Source organism: Nanorana parkeri, unplaced genomic scaffold (genome assembly GCF_000935625.1).
Source record: "Nanorana parkeri isolate BGI_ZX_2015 unplaced genomic scaffold, ASM93562v1 scaffold133, whole genome shotgun sequence".
NCBI lineage: Eukaryota > Metazoa > Chordata > Amphibia > Anura > Dicroglossidae > Nanorana > Nanorana parkeri.
Window position 1 is genome coordinate 855,519 of NW_017306401.1, and position 21,936 is coordinate 877,454.

At 37.7% G+C, this 21,936-nt stretch overlaps 1 protein-coding gene across 1 annotated transcript in view; it reads right to left on the reverse strand.

Annotated features, from left to right (window-relative positions):
• Positions 1-21,936, reverse strand: part of FAM19A5 (family with sequence similarity 19 member A5, C-C motif chemokine like) — a 349,274-nt gene that overhangs the window by 326,767 nt on the left and 571 nt on the right. The gene's annotated exons all lie outside the window — the stretch shown is intronic.

Here is a 21,936-nt window from a genome sequence, read left to right on the forward strand (position 1 = left end):
CCAACCTCCTTACCACTTTGCATCCCCTGCATACTCACCACCACAGCTAATTCCTATCCTCCTTTCCCAGCACCCCCACTTACTCCCAAACCCTCACTCTCTCCACTGCACCTGACCCTCTTTCTCCCTCCTTGCTCTCACCACCTCTCCTACATGTACCCATTTCACTCACCACTGCACCAACATCTGCCTCTGCACCTGCAGCCACTGGACCAATGTATGCCTCAGCTGTAGTGATGCACGCTTCCGTATCCACCTGTTCAGTGAATTGGCACACTTTTGCTAGTGTTCTTTGTAAAGCAAGTACTAAATGTATTGTTTTTTTATGTGAAATATTAAGATAAAGATGTAACTAAGTCTAGCAATATTAAATTGTCAAAAATATAGTTTGTAGCCCAATACTTGAAAATACATTAAACTATTCTCACAGTATTGCTGTGTTAATCATGAGATTTCAAGCACTGATGCAACAAAACCATTTACATGTGAAGGAACAGGTGCCAATATATGCTAAACACCGCAGATAATCACAATTCTTAATAGCAGCAATCAAAGTTAATCAGAATTCTAGGAAACGCAAATCATTATGGAATCTACTTCAAGTATTAAGGAGAAATTCCAAAAAAAGCACTTTTTGCTATGTCTCTCAAATAAATAGAGGTAAAAAGGAAAGAAGGTACACTATAAGTAGGAAACACAATTCCTAATGCACCAGTCACAAACCGTTTAATAACTTTTGTTATCATGCCATATAATATTCAAGCCAGTAATACCTATACATCTATAGGTACGTTTGGCACATCCACTCTTCCAAGCCACCATAAGATTATGTATTCATATACTGTATGTGTTGACTCAATTACCAGGTGGCACATTCATCAACCAGTGATCTTGCCAAGAGTGCATGTGAAAATATGTTGTTATTTTTCATGAACAGAATAAACAATGTATGCATTTTACATTTAGACTAGAGATGTTCAGATACCAGTGCTGATACTTGGCATTTTCATGAGAACTACCAGGGTTGCAGCAGTTGCAGCTGTGACAGGGCCCTGGCACTTCACCACTGGCCTGAAATCATTAGTCAGTATTGTTTTAGAAAAACTGCTACATGACACTAAACAAAATCGTATCAGTAATTGTATCTGTGAGTACTTGGTCTGAAAAAATGGTATTGGTGCATCCTTAATATAACAAATCATACATTAAAACAGGGGTGCACAAATACCAGGAGCCCCATATGCTTGATAAAAATGGCAGCTGCCTCCTAACCGTTCAGTTTTTCTCTAGTCTAGTCTGGCTGGAAAAGTATCTATACTTGTACCAACTACAGTACAGTAATACCTTGTTTTACAAGTAACTTGGTTTGAGAGTGTCTTGCAAGACAAGCAAACATTTCTGAAAACTTTTGCCTTGATATACAAGCAATGTCTTGCAATAAGAGCAAAATTTTGTAGGAAAGCACCACACGAATAAGGCTGTAGCAGTGCGAGCGATGAGTCTGTTTAACGACAATGCGTTGTCACATTGGATAGATTCCTTGTTAAGGTTTCACAAAATGAAAAAGATTCCATTGAGTCAAGAGATAGCAGTGATTCCGTTAGTGATAGTGAAAGTCGTCCTACACAATAATCCTCCTCTCTCTTGTCCGCCTCACACCAGCCACGAAGGTACCGGTAATTGGTTTATTTTTCTTTATATTTTGTACAGTATTATATTACAGTATTGTATTGTAATTATTTTTATTTGAATATTGTCGGGTTGTGGAACGAATCATCTGAATTTCCATTATTTCCTATGGGGAAATTCGCTTTGATATACAAGCGCTTTGGATTACAAGCATGCTTCCGGAACTAATTATGCTCGTAAACCAAGGTATTACTGTACTTGGTATCTGAATATCCCTAAAAAGTCATATGACTCTCACAAAGGGGCTAAAGTAAGTGCATGAGAATGTTGATATCAAGTAAAAAAAAATCATAAAGGACTGCTTTGTTAAATCACCACATTTGAATGAGACCTCTCTTCTTCAGGTTTCTGTAAAGGTTCAAGCACACTTGGCTCTTTATCTCATATGTATATACTTACTTGACAATGTACATTATGGATAGATAGATAGAGAGAGAGAGAGAGAGAGAGAGAGAGAGAGTGAGAGAGAGAGATATTTATAATTTATAGGTTTGTAATTTTACTAAAACTTTTACCTTCATTGATTAGTTAGGACCACTTCTTAGAGCCTGTATCTTTGCTTATTGTGGTTCTTCAACCCATGCTTTGGCAAAGCTTGCTGCTGTCATATGAAAATGGCTAATCTACTATTGAGCTCTGCTTTCCCTATCACTAGGATCAGATGAACATATCGTCTTTATTACAGTCCCTAGACCAAAATGAGCAGTTGACCCTTACTAGTTGGGGTTCCTCTTTAAATTATTTCACAGTAAAAGCAAGATTTTACTTTATTCCAATTTATCCCATATACACACATATTATTTGCAGTAAAGTTTAATTTTAGACCCTCTCTTCTGATACTATGCATGTGTATGAGCTGTCACAGACTTTCTTGCTCTTGCTCAGTATTTATTCCCTTCATAATTGTTAAGTGAGATGAAAGATGTTGTGATTCAACAGCTGCTAACGTGCAACTCATTGGATTTTTAACAGACATTCCCTTGTGCACAACATTGGTGGTGGATACATGTCTGGACCACAGGTGGAGCTTTCAATATGGAAGGCAAATCAGTTTTAATTGAGGCTACCTTCCATCATAAAAGATCTGGAGGTGTATTGGCAACTTTATGGAAGGTTATGGTACTCCTTTTTTGAAAATCTTTCATATAGTGTTTGTTTCTTATTATCTAAAGTGAGATCTAGTTATTTGCCAAACTGTATTAAGGATTGCCTAAGATTATCAATTAGCTTGTACTTTATTAGACCAAAGGCCTAAAAAATGCCTTCTTTACGTTCCTTACAGTGAAATTTTATGAACTATGACTTTATGACTGGCAATACCAAATGATAGGCATCAAAAATGTGTTGGTGTTTAGAATTACTAAGAATGGATATTCCTGTAGCAATAGCCTGGACCAAACACCCGTCCAGGATATTCCAATACTTTTCAGGTAAAATAATTTGGTTTTCTATCTATTATTTTCCCTCCTTATTTATGTTATCCGATAGCATTCCCATGTAACCTCCTAGTATGTTCTGTCTTTTACTGTCTTAAATTTTACAGATTTACAAATTTTACAGATTTACAGATAATTGTTCCTTTGTAAAAATTAAGCGTATAATTCATAGAATAAAAGACTATATAGAGCTGGATAATCAAATTCAAGTTTTAAAGAAAGGGTGTTACAGTCATTACAGTGTGAGCAACACAGCCGAGTTGTTTTAAATTAAAACTCCTAGCCTTCTTATCATTCTTTTACAAGCTCATTTCTATCACATCTTCTCATGGCTACAATCCCATTAAGTGGATCTTAAAGAATATTAAAAGGAATCTGTCAAAAAATACATGCTCATGAGCCTCCGACAGATGAAATCGATCCATGACTCATTGGCCACATGGATGAAACCTATTCAGTTTCACTAACAGTTAAGTTACAAACTGATTCTCTGTGGCATATTACTTTAAATACTTGAATAGCCTTCATTACATTTAACAGCTGAGAATAGTAAAAACTGAATTTAAGTATATTCATGAAGTAATGGACACTAGTGGGTAAAATGATCCACGCGTTTGTGACCTGTTAAATGGGTGCTTTGGGACCCCTTACAAGTTCCCTTCCTATTTACCATTTAAGAAAAACTTGGCCTTGTACCTGGTCAAAGAATAAGCAGAACCAACTGAGGACCTTCTTTTATTGGCTGGTGATAATGTGATAAGATTGCTATTGCCCTAATAAGGAGCTTCCATGCTAAATACAAATTACCATTCTTTTTGTTAGGGTAGAACCTAGTAAGAAAGTAAACTAATTCTTTATTTGATCAATTACTCAAAGACTGGGTAATCTCACACTTTATGGATCCCTTTACTAGTTCACTAGCATTGAAGGAATGGAAATATTTTCCCACCAAAGTTATTATTAATTTCTGCCATTTTGTTCCTGTAATTTGATGATGCACATAAAAGTCTTAAAAGATGACAGATGGAAGATATGGTTGTGAGTAACAATAATATGGTGTATATCTCCACAAGTTGACTATAAGTAGTATTCATATGTAAAGGTTTAACATTATGTTGTTTTAGCCAAAAAGGTACTGAATATGAAACAAAACAAACCGCAAGGTTCTAGCTTTTTAAAACCGTAGGGAAAATAGTCATAATACCTGTGTATAAAAGGTTAATAGATGTTAGCACATATTTTTTTTTAAATGGACACACATCAGTGGGTAAGACATAAATATACTTTAAGAAAAGAGCATGAAATAAACAAAATGAAGAAACGATGAAGAAATGAAAGAGGTCTGTAGTAAGTTTTTATTTTAATGTTTATTCTGTTGTTATTCTTTGTGTTGTGCAAAATTTCGATATTTAGCAGAGCTTTCATAATTTGTCCCCATCAAGAAAATGTTGTCCTCTATAAAAGATGTGTTCTTTATAAGAAGCATGCATTTTGTCTTCTTTGTAAAATGTCACAAAATAGAAACTTGCAATCATTTCTGCCAGAGGAATCCGACATTTGGCTGACCTAGTTGGCAAGGAGTTTATTCAACATTACCATCAAGCAGCAGCTGAAAATGGCCCAGTTGCAGTTTTCTTTTCTAGCTTTGCCGTGCACTACATGTTTTTTAAGCATAGGAATTGAGACTGAAACCTTTTATGTCAAGAATAAATACTCCAAGCTAATAAACTAGGAAACATGAAACATATGAAATAAAAAACACAAGGCAAAGCAGTGCTAGGGATCCTAATCAATGCATTTTACTAGCTGTTTGTACATGAGCATTAAAGTTGCCTTGCTAAAAAGCAGTGTTCTAGCGACTGCTAAAGAACTCCTTTAACAAGTAAACATGAAATGAATATTAAAGTGACATTAAAGTCACAATTATTTTCCTCCCCCCACCATGCTGCTTTAAGGACTTACCTTAAATGATCCAAACATCTTCTTCCTTCCACTTGTATTCAGAAATCCCTCCAGCGCTGGTGCTGGTCTCTAATCCAGCGCTGACTGCTGTGTCCCACGGTGTCTGTCCGACGTGCTCGATCCCGACTGTGTGCATTCACCTCCACTGTGTCTCTCCCCGCCAAAGATCTCTACTTCGCATGCGTCCGCCCCATTATCCTGCTCGGCCACTCGAGAAGCTCCAGATCTTCAGATGAGAAAAGCAGCAGGAACAGAGGTCAGTAATTACCTTCTTGGTAACGTTTTAATTTTTTTTATGTGTTTGCATATTTCTACTGCTTGCTACTTTAACCAACACTATTTGACTTGGATATGCTTAATAGTAGTGGACTAATGGTAGGATTCTTCGTATGAAATGACTAACAAAATGGAAAGGTTTTTTTTGCATTTCCAACATTGTCTGTAATATATTGTGTAACTATTATGGATTACGTCCTTAAAGTGTATTTCACTTTTGCAGTCAATTTTAAGAACACGTCCCAATATGTTTGTTATGTGTTTCTTTTTCACACAGCATACCTATTTTATTTTTTTAAATATTTCTTACTTTTTTGATAATCTACAATTTCAAAGTGACAGGAAACTGTGGCTGTCCCCACAGAAAAAATACACTGAGCTTCCTCTCATTAATATACAATAGGGGGATTTTTCAAAACTGGAGCAGACAAAATCTGGAGCAGATTTGGACTGCAGCCAATCAGCTTCTCTCTTTCATTTTCAAATCTTACCTGGGCAAACTGAAGAGAGATGCTGATTGGTTGCCATGGGCAACTGCTTCAGAATCTGTTTGCTCCAGTTTGATAAATTTTTCTAGATCTTTAACAGCTTAGTTTACAAATGATAATGAGATCTGCCAGCACAGAAAAGACAGGGTTAATTATGGTTAACATTAACCTCCCTATCCCCTTGCATTCCAGAGGAAACTTCACTTTAGGGAAAAAACTTTTCTTTTTTAAGTTATAGAATGTGAATAAAAACATGTAACAGATATAAAGTAAATGTTATTACAATTTGACTGCAAAAGTGGAAATACACTTCAAGATATTTACAATTTACAAATGATCTAAAATAGCCTACATGGTCATTCTAAAACTAGGAAATTTTCATTTTAGGAATCAGAGAATGCATCAGAGATGCCCTTAAAAGCGTGTGAGGATCAGTGACCTAATTGGCTGTAGTCCTGTACAATCAGAAAACCCCTGTTCATCTCTATGCCAGACAGAACTTACTGCAGAACATATCAGTTGTCAGCACAGGTTCCTATATTGGTGGACACAAAATGGATACAGTGTCCTCCAAAGTGTAGACCCGCAATGACATTCAATGTGTTTTGCAAAAAATAAGATAATAGGAAGTACACTGATGGCATGTGATGGCTATCAAAGTTAGCCCAGGTATGATAACTCAGATTTTACAAATGTTGAGGTTTTACTAGTGATGTAACAAGTAATAAGTAGCATTCAACAGAAATAACCTTTGTGTTGTTGTTGGCAGAAACTAGGGACGCACCTATACCGGTTTTTCGTTTTCGAGTGCAAGTACCGATATTTTGCTTTAGGAACTCACCGATACCGAGTACCGATACCTGTGCTTCCCCCCGGCATGGAGGCGGGCTTCCTGGGCAATCACCACCTGGCTTCCCGATTGCCCGGGAAACCGGCTCGATGTTATTTGGCCGGCTCGATTGTGATTGGCCGGAAACCGGCTTCCCAGCCAATCAACACCGAGCCAGCTTCCCAGCCAATCAGGAAGCCAGGTGGTGAGTAATGAACTGCCTCCAGGCTTCCTGATTGGCCGGGAAGGCGGCTCCATGCTGATTGGCTGGAAAGCTGGCTTCCCAGGCAATCAGCATGGAGCCGGCTTCCCGGCCAATCAAGAAGCAGGGAGGAGGGTCAATAATCATGGCACTGAAATCCTCTGGCCTGAAGTTCCGATATCGGGGAAGGTATCGGAGCATTTGGGCGAGTACGTGTACTCACTCAAATACTCGGCATTGGCACCAATACTAGTATCGGTATTGGTGCATCCCTAGGAGAAACCATTAACCCTATTTGAAATTAAGAAATAAAAAATAAGGAACCTTATTTCATGCACATGCATGGAAATGAAAAAACAAACAGCTTAAGATGGTTAAGAAGGTTTTGTCTGGGAGAAAAGCACTTACGATGAGGGCAGGAAAATGTATCATCTTTCTCATTTTAATCTATGTCAGTTTGTTAATATCTGGTCTAAGGCACATGTGCAAACACTGTACACCCAAAATTCAAAAGTTATTTCACAGAAAGCCTGGATGAAATGTTCATCTTTAGCAAAGGTGTATTGCATACATGTCCCAATGAGTATTACTTGACATTTTCCTGCTTGTACTTTACACTTGAACCTTACATGCTGACAAGAACTACTGGCCCTTCCCTGCCATGGTTAAGTGGGTATTTCACTTACAGGGATTTTATATATATTTTATTTTATTTCACTTACAGGGATTATATATATTTGGTTGCTAAGCAGTTTTGTACTTTAATATTACTAAAATGAACCTTCCATTTTAATCTTCAGCCAGCTATAATGTGCTTTAACATGTCTGTCTGTTTAAACATTTAAAGGTTACTTCCCTGGAATCAGGGCAACATTGACAATAATGGGGGTATGGGGTGCACTGTTTCTGTCCAGAATGTTATGAAGCATCCAAATATCTCCAGCAAGCAAGAGACAAGCGATCTTCATCTAGACTTTAAGTTTCAAGAGAGAGGGGATGATTTACTAAAGGCAAATAAGCCTGTTTACTTTTCAGGGAAATGCTCCCTTAACTTAGTGAATGTGGGGAGAATTCACTTTGCAAAGAATACCCAATCACTTGTAAGGGGAAAAAAACAGTATTTTTGCTTGCACACTAGATATGTTCAGATACCAAGTACTGTACTTGGTACAAGTACATGTACAGATACTTTTCCAGCTCCAAGACTAGACTAGAGAAAAATTCAAAAGTTAGGAGGTAGCTGTAATTTTTAAGGAGCATACGGAGCTCTTGGGATTTGTGCATCCCTGTTTTAATGTATGTTTTTTTTAAATATATATATATATATATATATATATATATTAGGGATGCACCAATACCATTTTTTCAAGTACTGATACTTGTCCAAGTACTCACAGATACAAGTACTGATACATTTTTCTTTATTGTCATGTGACAGTTTTTCTAAAATGATACAGACTAATGATTTCAGGACAGTGGTGGAGTGCCAGAGCCAGGTCCTAGCTGCAACCACTGCAACCCTGGTAGTTCTCGTGAAAATCCCAAGTATTGACACTGGTATATGAACACCCCTGTTGCACAGGATTGGATGATGGAAGTCAGCAGAGCTTTACCCCATTCACTAAGCTAAGGGAAAATTCCCTTGGAAGGGAAAATTCTTTTGAAAAGTGAACAGCCTGTTTGCCTTTAGTAAATCAACCCCAGAGCATCTAATTTTTGGGGGAAAAAAGAAGAATGTTTACTAATAAATAACGATTTGAACCAAATAATAGAGTCAAAGTACTAAGGATAAAAAAAAACACTATTTAGTTTACTTCAACAGTGTACTGCAAAATAAATCCACACAGCATACTTTAGAGTACCATATGCTTTTAAAAAAATCCAAATGTATAGCCCTCTGATGCCTTATCCCAGTTGTAGTAATCTCCAAAATCCTGTTATGGGGAATACTGTACATGACATTCAACTCCCTCAATGCATTGCTCACTGTTTGAATATAAAATTGCCAGGCCCAAAAACTCATAATTCTTGGCATGCCTAGAATTGTGCCATCAGTGTATGATTGGTTCCAGCCTAAAATATTTTAAGAGGCTGTAAGGGACAGCAGGAAGGAGTGGAGAAGGTAAATTAATGCTCCAAAGAGCACCCAATGGTTTATTTTACTTTTTTTATACAGGTTCACATTAAACCAAATATAAAAAAATATTGCTTAAATAGGGTAAATATAGAAAATAAACAGTTCAGAATTGGCTATTGTTTTGTATATATTTTTTTTTTTAAATAAAGATTATTTTCCAGAAAAAAGGATCTTATATGTATGTATTCTGTAAATCCAGCAACTGTAGTAAATGGTAAGCTTCCATGGAGAGAAATTCGTATCAGCTCCACTGAACAATGAAATGAAATACAGCTCCACAGTCTTAAATGAGTTTATACATTTACATTATATTTTTCTTCAAGAAAAAATGAAACTCTCATCTTCAGGTCATCAGGGCTAGCCTAAATTAACCTAACAAAACTAGAGGAAAGACTGATGCCTTGTTTAAGGTACGTCCTTCATCATTAAGAACTGTCTGCATCTGTCTTCTCTTGATTTGAAAAAGAAAAGTGAACAAGCAAAGCTTTTCAAAATACATTCAAGACCTTCCACAGCCCAAGATACAAAATGCAAATATATCTTAAATATGTGCATTTATATCTCGGAGTCAAAAGAAACCCATCTAAAAGTAGTGGTGTAGTGGAATCAAACCTTATAACTAGTGCTATTGTTTAGGACATGGAATAAAATACATGAAGATTTCTGACAAGCTGATAGGTAGAATACAAATTAGTAAAGAGAAATGCTGTAAGATTAGAGCTTTAAAATCATGGAGCTTATTCTGTACATGTCATATATAGGCAGTGTTGTATTAAAAAATCCTGTCTAATTAAAATGTTGAATTTTTAAAGGGGCAAACTGTTCAAATGGCTAAATAAAAAACACTTCTATTGATTTTCCTTGCAAAGAGAAAGGATATAATTTGCAGTTAACCTAACAATCTTAGTTGACCAGTGCAACAATTAATTCTGTAGTGAATCTGGTACTTTGTGTCTGTACCACTATCAACATCATGTTGAGTGGCCAAATAGTAAACATAAGGATTAAGCTTTTATTGCAACATATCAAGCTGAGCTTTTTAATTCACCGAAAATTCAAATTTCAGTGTCAATAGCAGGTATAGAGTTACAGCCGTTAGAGGAGGGGAAACACCAAAATTATATTATGTGGTAATTTTTGGCCATGCAGGGCAGAGCAGCAGGTTCATTTTAAGGTCAGTTCCTGTAGTTGCTTATACTTATATTCCCTTAACTACACCACTGTTGCATTTACCAAGGAGAGCAAAGAGAAGAAGCCCTGGGTGAGCGCAGCTTACAGAGAATGGAAGATTGATTTGTCATCCTGTGTGACAGAGCTGTGTGCCTAAAAGGCCAATCAGCGAGCACCAACACAGTCACATGGGAGGAAAGAGAGCGAGCCACATACTCCCCCATACCCAAACATATGCCTGTTCATACCAATGCAGTTGATTTATCCTGCATGGGCAAAGAACAGGTTCAGCTTAAAACTTACTTTCAACCACTTGATGGTTAAAAGGACGATCTGGTATATTTTATTCTACTCATTAACTCTTGAAGTGAACACAAATCCAAAGATTTGGATACATTTGCAATTATGTGCTTATGGCTGGAACTATGTAATAGCAAAGAGCCCCAACTGGATACAGTGCTGCACCATTATTTAATTTTCTCTGTAATATTGCAGTTCACCCCACATCACTCATGTTTCTTGAGACTGATGGTGGGCAAGAAAAAAAAAAAACTGTACATATAACCTACTAATCTGAGCTCCATTCCCATCTTAAATGTGCCAAATTTGTTTTTTTAAATGTAAATCAATCAAAAAATTCCTGTTTCAAATACTGTGCTGTACAAACTAAGTATTTTTGTGAGGGTTTAATTTTATTTTAACTCTTGTTACAGCTAGTCAGGTCTGAAAAAGACACACGCCCATTGGTTCAACCAATGCAAGGAAAAAAAAGATTAATAAATAAACAGAAAACCTCCATAAACAGAACCCTATACCGGCAGTTGATCCAGAGGAGAAAAGAAAACATTTAAAGCCTGATCCATTTTGCTTCAACAGGGAAAAAATAAGTCCTCAAGAGAGAACAGATTCAGTTCAGCTAATCTTTCCTCATAGCTGAGCTCCTCCATGCTTCCTATTAGTTCAGTTGCCCCTCTCTGAATTCTTTCCAGCTCCCCAACCTCCTTTTTTGTGAACTGGTGCCCAAAATCGAACCACATATTCCAGGCGAGGTCTTACTAATGATTTGTACATGTACTAAACATAAATGTATGAAAGACATCTGAAGGAGAACTTGGGTTTTAAACAGGTAAATTCCTTCACCGTTTGAAGTATAAAGACACTAGATCAATGGAACACCAAGGGTGATTCAATGTATTCCATAAGATGAATCTGCCTCATTTGAAAATTTGTATAATGGTACATTTGCAAGTTAAAAGTGCCAAAATAATTTCTATACCCCATTTACCAGACTAATAGAGGGTAGTGATTTCCTTTTAACAAATGATCTTAGGTTGCACTTCATTATGCAGTATGAAGTTCATTTTAGCAGCTATGCTGGCAATGAGTCTGATTTCAGGATAACTTGAAAGATTACTAAGGTATCAAGGGAGCTGTTTACCATCTCAGAATAAACAGCTCAGTGGGGTACCTTCATGCTGTTTAAGAGTTTATTCCTTATATTCATTCTCTAGGTGATAATGAGAAATACTTCTGCCACAAATCATGCATTCTGGGAAACCAACACTTTAGCAGATGCATCTGATAAGGATGCTGTTCTTCCAATTATTATGTATGTGAGATCTGTAATATTAAAAAATGAAGACTAAACCTAGAATATGAGCTTAGCCATTGATATGAATAAAGTAGTTACCTTTATTTTGTACTGGCTTGTTAAGCTGTAGTGCTCCTGATAAGCATTTTTAGATCCTAAAGTGGGCACCCTGGGAACAATTTTTGGTGCATCTTTTACTTTAAACTAAAATGTTTTCTATGGGACCTTTATATGAAAGTTAATGCTTCCCTCAAATAAATAAATAAATACATAAATTAAGCCTCCCTAGTGACCTTTCTATTCTTGGTACTCTGTCAGAATTTTCTTGTTGCTCATTACAACCGATTACAGTTGCTTTTATTTAACTCTGGCCTGTTGAAATGGCAGTTATTAATAGCACCATTTTATTACTTTGCAAACAATCTAAGATAATGTGTTACATATCTCCAACTAAGCGTAAAGCATATCTAAATGTAATGTATTGCAAATTACCAATAATTAATGCCGTGGCTGCATTAGCTTTCTTTTTTTCGCCTTTTTTTCCTTCATATTCACATGATGATCCTGCCGTTAACACACTTCCTGTCTTAGAGTGACTCCTCTCTATGGATGAAAGGGTAGTGTTAGATAGACTAGCAGATTTAGATGGACTTGACTAACACAATAGAGCCAAACTCCAGTCAATGCTTTTTAGGCAGTTACAGCAAAAGGTTTTTTGATCCTTTTGAGATGAATGAATAAAAGATGACCACTGCACCTTTGTCAGTGTTGAATGATTTGTTTCAACCCTACAACAACCACTTTTGCTGGACAGCTTGGCCTGTTCAAGGAAGTTAAAAATAACGGACTTACTGGCCAGATCATCAGGTTAAAAACAAAAAGGAATAAATAAAAAAAAAAAAAACAAACTAATGGAGCCACCACATTTAAGGATGGATGAGCTACAACATTAATTCTCTGCTTTTGGTACACTTCAAGTAAAAAATTGTACTTATAACTGAACTCTGGGCACAGGAACTTTTATTTAAATATATTCCTCAATAACCCTAAAGGATATAAATCCACTTTTTGTGCACCAAATTACTTTGCAAACATTGTTATTACCTTGTAAAGATAACATCATTGTGATGCACATAACTGAGGAAAGCCCATCCACTACAGGGTGCATGCAGAAAACTACATGAGGGGCAGATACAAGACCAGTCACTGCACAAAAAGAGAGAGCAGCAGTGACCGGTCTTTATTACAGGAAGCTCCTGCACAGAGGCAGAGTGTCACACTGGATTACTACACAGATATGGAAAAAAGGCTATTTACAAAAGGAAGAGTTTGGAGAAGGCAGCAGAAGGGAACAATCTAGGACAACATAGCTAAACTTGAAAGTGAGCTGAATTGGAGAATTTTTCCAAATCAGATGTCTTGTCCTAGATTGTTCACTTCTCCAGCTTTCTCCAAACTCTTCAGCCTCCTAGGAGTAACCCTGTCAATGTATTTTACGTACAGCTGGCAAAAATTGTTAATGTTAACTTTCTATAATCCTGTGCACAGCAGCACTCTGGGGCAGGGGTGGGGTGGGGGAAAGCAGTGTTAGGCAGTTATGCTGTACTGCACCTCATAATACTATACTAACACTGATACGAGTAGGGAACAGAGTGGTGACTTCATCAGTGTGATACTGCTGCATAACTGCCCAACCAAATCTAAGGTGGGTCTTAGACCAGGCTGTATTACCCCATTGTGGTACAGTCTGTAGGGAAGACATAGCATGTGCAGGACCTGGATGAGTTACACCCAAGAAGTGCTTTGGAACACAATACTGGACAAAAAAAAAAAACACAAATCTATTGGCAGGTAAAGCACTTCCCATATTTGTATTTCAACTGCATTTAGCTATTAGCCAGGAGTTCAGCTTAAAGTGTACTGCATTGTATGGTCTTGAATGGCTCTAACCAGTTCATACAATTCATAATTATTATTACCCTTCTGTACTTCTGTACTGTCGCTTTGCCTAATTCTCTGAGACATTGCTGTAAACAAGTCAGTAAAGCATTCTATGTTAGCTTATAGCTAATTAGTGTTTTTAAAGAAAAAGGGAAGTTGCATAAATACTGCAATCCAAGCTTGTCTGAAAATTATCACATTTGATTTTTTACAGTTTTACTGTGATTGTTAGCGGCTACGATATAGTATCAGCCATTGACAACTGTTATGATGGTGATAATATTTGTTGTTTTACAGGTAAAAACAACTTGCACAAAATGTTGCAAAAGCTCTTGTCAAGGACAAGAGAGCGACATTTATAAAATATAAGACGGAAGGGACGGCATTGGACATTTCTGTTCAGTACTTGCTATATAACAAAGGTTATAGAAATAGAAATACACAGTTGTTTACTTTCTAAATGACAGTGCCCAATTAACTGTTAGATCTTTCAGCTCAATTAAGTAAATAGACATGAAACATATGGGCGTATCAGCAGTGACATGACAAGTTTCTCTGGCACCCAAGGAAAAGTTGCCAAAGTGTGCCAAACTTAAGCTGAGACTACCACATTCTTTGGCCAGGGTAGCATAAGGGGCAGAGATGACAACCACTCTTCTCTGGCCAAAGGCTAGCCCCAAGTGGAAATTTACATGTAATTTCAACCAGCTTTCAATCAGAGAAATTACCAAAAGACAACCTTTTACCAAAGGCCGCTAATTAGAAAGTTGAAACTGGTGGTGAGCTACCTTGACCCCTCAATTGTATTTGCAATTAAAGGCTGGTTAAAGGTGCCCCTACACTGCACGATTCTCGTACGAGAATCGCGGGAAATCCTGCGATCGTACGAGAATCGTGCAGTGTATGGAAGGCGTGCGACCGTTCCCACTGTACGGTCGCACGACTTTTGTATTTCTATCATGTTGGAAAACCAGCCGAGAATCGTGCGATTTTCGGCTGGTTTTTAACATGATCTAGAGACAACTGCCGAACGGGCCGGTGTGCGCACGCGCACACTGCCCGTTCAGCATTGCAGTCATCGGAAGATCGCAAGTACGATCTGCCTGTCCAAGATGGGCAGATTGTACGTTTTTTTAAGTACTTTACAACCCTCGCAAGACAAAAGTCTTGCGAGGGTTGTAGAGTGTATGGGCACCTTAAGAGTGGCTCAACATGCCATGTGTGTAATCAGCATTAGGGGATACCACATTTTGCTCTATGAAAACTGAATGGGATGGGGAAAAGGTGGTGTGACATGACAGGGCCAGTGTAACTTAAACATAATGAAGATGGTAAAGCAGAGCCATGTTCTCATCAACATTCTGAAAAGCAAAATTTGTTCTTTCATCGGGAAACTAAAGCTTATAACTAGAAAAGGGCAAATTTTATTCTGCAGCGTATTCTTTATATAAGGGCACCAATATCATGTTTCTGGTACAAAGCATGATTCAAATTATTTGCAAATGAAATAGAGTTTTTTTTTTCTTTTGTTAACTTTGCGTATTTTCTTAATGCAGCCCTAAAAAAGTAAACAAAACAATAGACAAAAATGGAAAAGGATAACAAAATAAAATGGAACTGGCGCCCTTAAAGTGTAATTTGTTTTTCCAGCAACAGAGCAAAGCTAGGTTGTCAGCTCTATGTATCAGGTGTCGTTGTCACCACTGCTCTTATACATAGGGACACCTGCTGTTACATTCAAGCCATGCAAGTTACACTGGAAGAGCCACAGTCCTGGTATATTATTGGAAACCAGGCTGTCAGTTTGACAGCCGGGTCCCGAGGAGTGCTCACAGCCCCAGGTACAACCCACCACCAACACAGCAGACAAGGTGTGAGCCTCTCCTGCCTTTCTTTTGGCCCAGTCCTGTTTATCAGTACAATCCTGCACAGTTTTGATTTTACAAGTAAAGAATTTTCACTTTGCAAAACAAGCTGGGGGGAATCTATCAAAACTGGAGAAGACAAAATCTGGAGCAGTTGTCCATGGCAACCAATCAGCTTCTCTTTTTCATTTTCAAAGCTTAACGTAACAAACTGAAAAGAGAAGCTGATTGGTTGATATGGGCAAATGCTCCAGATTTGTCTGGTCCAGTTTGATAAATTCCCCTCACTGTGTCCACTTAATTCAGCCAGTCGGGTGCAAGAGAAAATCTGTTTTTTTTTTTTTTTAACTAACATTTACAAGACTAGATATCTAGATTGCAAGACATCGTATTCGCTAAACTGAGTGAATATTCACAGTACTAAGTGAATATTAGGTGCTACTAGTAAATCAACTCAAATGTTTTTTTTTTTTTATTACATTGTGCCTGTCACATGCACTAATCTGCACATTCAACCTTTATATCTGATAAAAACCTGTATACGGAAACAAATGTTATACTGCATGTTATAGATGGATAGTTCAATGTATATTCGTTTTGGCTAGAGTTAGACAGACAAAAATGATCACACATTAAAACACTGTATTAAATGAATATACTGACACAAAATATGGTCATTGTCCTTTAATGTTCCTGGCACTAGAAAAAAAAATCCTTGCATAATAATAGAATTATTTATTCTGAATAGATACCTGCACCAAACTTCATAGCATTGCGTATTTTACAAATGGTAAGAGGAGCAACATTTTACAGGTGACGTGTCAGTCACTATACATGGGTTTTGGTATACCATTAAACAAGGAAAAGCAGTGTGCTGTTTCACACTACTACTGTCCATTGTCTGACTTTAGGACAGCCCGCGTGAAGACAAAACACAGTTATACATATATACACAGTTATACATATATATACATATACACTGTCCCCAGTCATTTTACCTGTTTGATCAGTTGAACTGGCATTCAATTTGTTATGCTATACCAAAAGTCAGATTGTACTATCTAACTCTGAAAACAATCACATATTCTCAATGTTCTCAGTAAGACATATTTCATCAGACTAGCTGGGTACATAGAAAAAAAAAAAAACTTTTATTTTTTTTTACAAAAATATGAGTTCATTATAGATGAAAGGCAAAAGAGTAGCCGAAAAGCTAACACTTTCGCAACCTTCCCCATGCAATTCTAGAGTTGGGTTACAGCCTTGAGAAGTCATTCATAGGGCCAATTATGGTAATAGTCGATGGTGTAAATGTGAAATTGCTTCCCTGTAACATGTGAGCATCAAACACCTGTCATGTAATCTCATCAGACTCTAAACAAAGGTTAAGCCCTCTCATTAAACCATAGTCAACAACAAAGAAGTAACTAATGAGGATGTGATTGCAATAGGGGAATAAATGAACAAATCAGAAAATAACTCATCTTTCTACAACAAAGCGGATAACCATATCCACTTTAATAGCAGCATGAGATAATACAGCACTAAAAGAATGAAAATCCTCCTATTTTACAGAGCAGTCCTATAAAAAAAATAGAAGTGATCTATGAGCTTGCTACTTATAAAAACCCTTTCCAAATAACCTTTAGTGATGCTTTCTTGAAGAAGGGCAAAATAATGAGGAAATAAACTGCGTAACTTCAGCACTTGATAAAGACTAGGTATATGGAAGGTGTAAAACCTTGCAAACCAGCCGCCGTCACATGAGGTTTAAAAATTAAACTATAAATAGCCACAGCCTACAACACTGCTCAATTATCAGATTTACAGATTATTTTCAAAAGTAACAGACGGAATTGCTTCTGATTATTATGTACTTTAGAAACAAATACCTTTTTTTACCGAATGCAGCATTCAGTAACCACATATAATATATATAAAATATATATCATAAGACCTAATAAAACAAAGCTGCATATAAAAAGGAACTGGAATTGTTCAATAGCTATCACCATGGTTGCTAAATGGATGCTGGAATTTCTCAGAATGGGCATTCTCACTAGAAGTACTTATCGTGTAGCATCTACCAGGCAGATCAATGTCATCTATCCAGTTTTATATGATAATATCTACCTCATATAACGCCACATGCTGTTCAAGACATTAAAACTTTGCTGACAGCTTATCAGACTGTCCCTTACTCTCCATCTGTTCTGATGTTCATATTGTTTATAAAATATATGGGGAACATTGAGGCATTATCAAATAACTAACATCAATAGAGAACATTATACAACCATACTGGCATATGTTTACAGTGGGTTTAAACTTGGGAAAACTTAGGGCCAACCAGCTAAAGAAAGTTCATAACAGCAGCTGTATATGGAAAAAGTAACATACCAATAAAATAACTTATTCATTTAACTTTATTTAAAAATTTAATGGAAAAAAACCCTTCAATCTATTCACATAAGGCATGACGATGGCAACAGAGTTTATTAGGGTGAGTAAACACCTCAGTTCAGATCTTTCTGCAGTGTATCCCTTGTAAACAGGCTTCAACCCATAATTAGTCACGCATCATATGTTAATCAAGAAGCATTCATTAAAAATAAAGCAGCAGAAGGAGACACATCCAACAGTGTTGTGCTTTTTCCTACCTATTAATCCAATTCTTGATCAACATAGAAACCAAGACAATTCCGTGCTACATAATGATTTGCGATATGCAGACAAGTGCACAAAAGTTAACAAAAATAAAGAAATAACAAGCACGTGTACCTATCACTAAATTATCTGCATAGTCTCCAAAGTTCTTCTGACCACGTTCATTTAGATAAGAAGAAGCGTTTACCAGTGAACCCATACAACTAGTGGACTTGAAGAGATATGTCCTAGTTGATGCCAATATCTACAGCAGTACTTTTTGTAATATAGATATCTCAAGTTTGGGACATGAAAAACAAAGGTCTTGGTCAGAATGTCATGCTCAGTGACAACACTGCAAAACTCACAATCTTACAAGTATACACATCTGCTCAGGACGGCACTGAGAAGATTTACAGTCTTTGCAATCACAGATGCTTCAATTTTTTTTCCTAAATATTGCCGAATGCATTCCCCGTGGTATTTGGCTGACATTATTGTTGGATTAGCCCTATCTTTCAAGTCGACAAATATGATGTAATGCTGGGAAAGATAATTGGAGCTGTATCCCAGACACATGTAGTTTTGACACATGTACCTTTCAAATCATACTTAAGCCATGTTTTTTAGTTATCCTTAAGCGAAGAACTGAGAAAGTCTAAACATGTAACAGTGTTCTCTAGACAACATAGGCAGGCATGGAACTGCAATTATAAATTACAATGCCCTTTCCACAGTTCACAGTTCTATTCATCTTTTTGAAACATTGAGAGACAGATCGGACATCAGGGAACGGATTAGCCACAGGACGACCTGTATTTCAGTACAAAAGCCTAAGTGTGGAAAAATGGCACACTGTGTCACCCATTCTTCACTTCCTGAAGAAAAAAAAAACATATTCATGGAGATGGGCATTTAAACAGCTCTTTCCCACTCATTTCAGAACAAGCCCTGATTGTATGCCCTGCTAATACCCAAGCAATGTTATCACCAAGTCAATTTAATTAGCAAACAAACGCCAATACTGATGTGTTTCACCAACAGAAGAAAAAAAAATCATGCCCTCTCTGAATAATTCTCAGGTATAAAACATGAAGGGTTAAGCAAAACTGCAGAGTGACAGCCATTTAACTTACTAAATACATGTGTTAACTTCTTTTAGACATTGCATTTAATATTATGGAGATGGAGATGTAATGCATCAAGACCAATGAATTACTGTCTAGGGAGAGAACATCCCTTTATCTGAAAGCATGGCTCTACACATTTATGCCAACAACATGTTCTGGATTACTGTGTAATTTGGTGGAATAAAAACATTAGGCTTTAATTACAGTATTAATTTACATGCATGTACAGATATCACTCTGCAAAGCATAATAATCAGATAAGCCGTCTTCCACTAATAAAATGTAAGCAACAGTAGGAATGTTTACAAACAGGATACCCTGTTACAAAATAAAACCATTTCATTCATTGTGGACAGCGAAGGAGCTCATAGTTCAAGGTGTTCAGCAATAGATATAACGCTACTCTAATAGGGAAGGCGATTTCATATGCATGATGTGTTAAACAACAACTGCAATCATTAAACACATCATAAAGTCCACTGTACATTTCCCGTTAAAGCCGTCAGAAGACAAATGTCCTCTAAAAGGGCTTTTGAAAAACAGCTGCAATCCAGACTAAAATGGTGTCTGATCTATTGAGAAAACTCTCCTTGTGAACTTTGCAAATTGGGATTTTTTTTTTTTTTTATCAAGGACCACCATTTCAGCACTAGAGCCATCCCCTGGGCAAGCTCTCTTTGTGACATTTAAAATAAAAAGAGGAATGGCAAACACAAGTACAGGGTGACATTTTACTATACAATGTATTGTTGGTGAACTGGAGGCAGGAGAAGACTACACAAGAGCAGCCAGTCTCCGGAAAGAGGTTGCAGTGATCACTCCGAGGCAGTGAAAGTAGTCTATGTTAAGTGCAGCGTGGGAACGCAGTCTGATGGTGAAGCAGCAGAACAGACCAACAAGGCTCTGTGTGCAGCCTTCTTAGCTAATCATCATATTCTCTTCCCAGACACTTAGCTAACCAGAGGCACATTAACTGACACATGTTCATAGATCTCACTCTCATCCAATGGAAAAGCCTAGAACAGGTATATATTTGAATTTCTGACTTGGCCTGTGATGTCATCTTGACAATAAAACACAGCGCTGTCTTCTACACATATCAGATTCAATTCACAAGGCTAACAAATCACCCAAAAAAGTGACAGTTATTGTCAGCCGGGTCCAATGAGGTGGGAAAATTAGTCACATGGCTGGAAAAAATGAACCCTTATAGCCCTGGGCGCTTTATGAATTGAGCCTATAGTGACAGAAAAGCACATTCACAGAACAATAAAGCCGTGACACAGCCGTGACCAATTTCCTCTGATGTTTGTTCAGAACATACCAGAATATCCGGACTTACATCAATATGCCTGCTAATAAATACTGCTATAGCAACAGATGTGAGCTTTGCCATTCCTCAGTAGCAGCAGTCTTCACAGGAAAGCTGTGTTGCAGCACAAGTAGCAAGCTGATGCAGTGAAAGCCACTCTATGTATATTATATTCCTTTTACTATGTCAATAGATCATAAACTGTATAGCCTGCAGTCACCCATGGCAACCACCATGACCCCATCATCTACCTGCCTGCTGTACACTGGTGAAAGGTAACTGGTTGCTAAGGGTTATTGCATCTTACTGTCCTCAGCACCATCTTTACTACCACCATGTCCCCCATCATGTACCTGCCTGCTCTACACTGAATGAAAGGTGAAAGCTAATTAGTTGCTATAGGTTATTGCATCTTGCTGTCCTCAGCACCATCTTTACTACCACCATGACTCCCATCATTTACCTGCCTGCTCTACACTGATGAAAGGTGACAGATAACAGGTTGCTATGGGTTATTGCATCTTACTGTGCTCAGCACCATCTGTATTACCACCATGGCCCCCATCATGTACCTGCCTGCTCTACACTGAAGAAACGTGACAGATAACTGGTTGCTATGAGTGACTGCATCTTACTGTCCTCAGCACCATCTTTACTAGCACCATGACTCCCATCATGTACCTGCCTGCTCTACACTGAAGAAAGGTGACATATAACAGTTGCTATGGGTGACTGCATCTTACTATCCTCAGCACCATCTTTACTACAGGAAGCAAACACAATTAGCATCCTTATGTAGCAACAAGATCCTCCAAACTACACATCAGTTTTACAATCCCTGGCCTCCATGGTACCCTCTACATCTAGAGGTGAGAGCGCCTCCATAACTTTTTAGATGGCTATGATGTATAGCTGGAACCTATAATAATAATCACTAGGCAGTAACTGAACGTGAGCATTTTCCACTGAGAGCACAGGAAATGAGCGCTGCGTTCAGTGCAGGTTCTCGTTTCAGCCGAGGATCGGGCTCTATGTAAAGAGGAGATGATTTAACTCCATTAACCTTTAACACTTTGCATGTCCAGGGGGACGACTAATAGAAAAACCCCCACCGCCCCAAATTCCTTTGGGCGACTTTGTAGGCGCTGGAGAGGGCTCAACTGAACCTGGGGCTGCGCTTTGACAGCGCACCGGCGCTTCCTATGTGCACTCATCTGCCCTTTCCATAGAACTTTACAGCCATCTATTGAAAACTTGCTGAA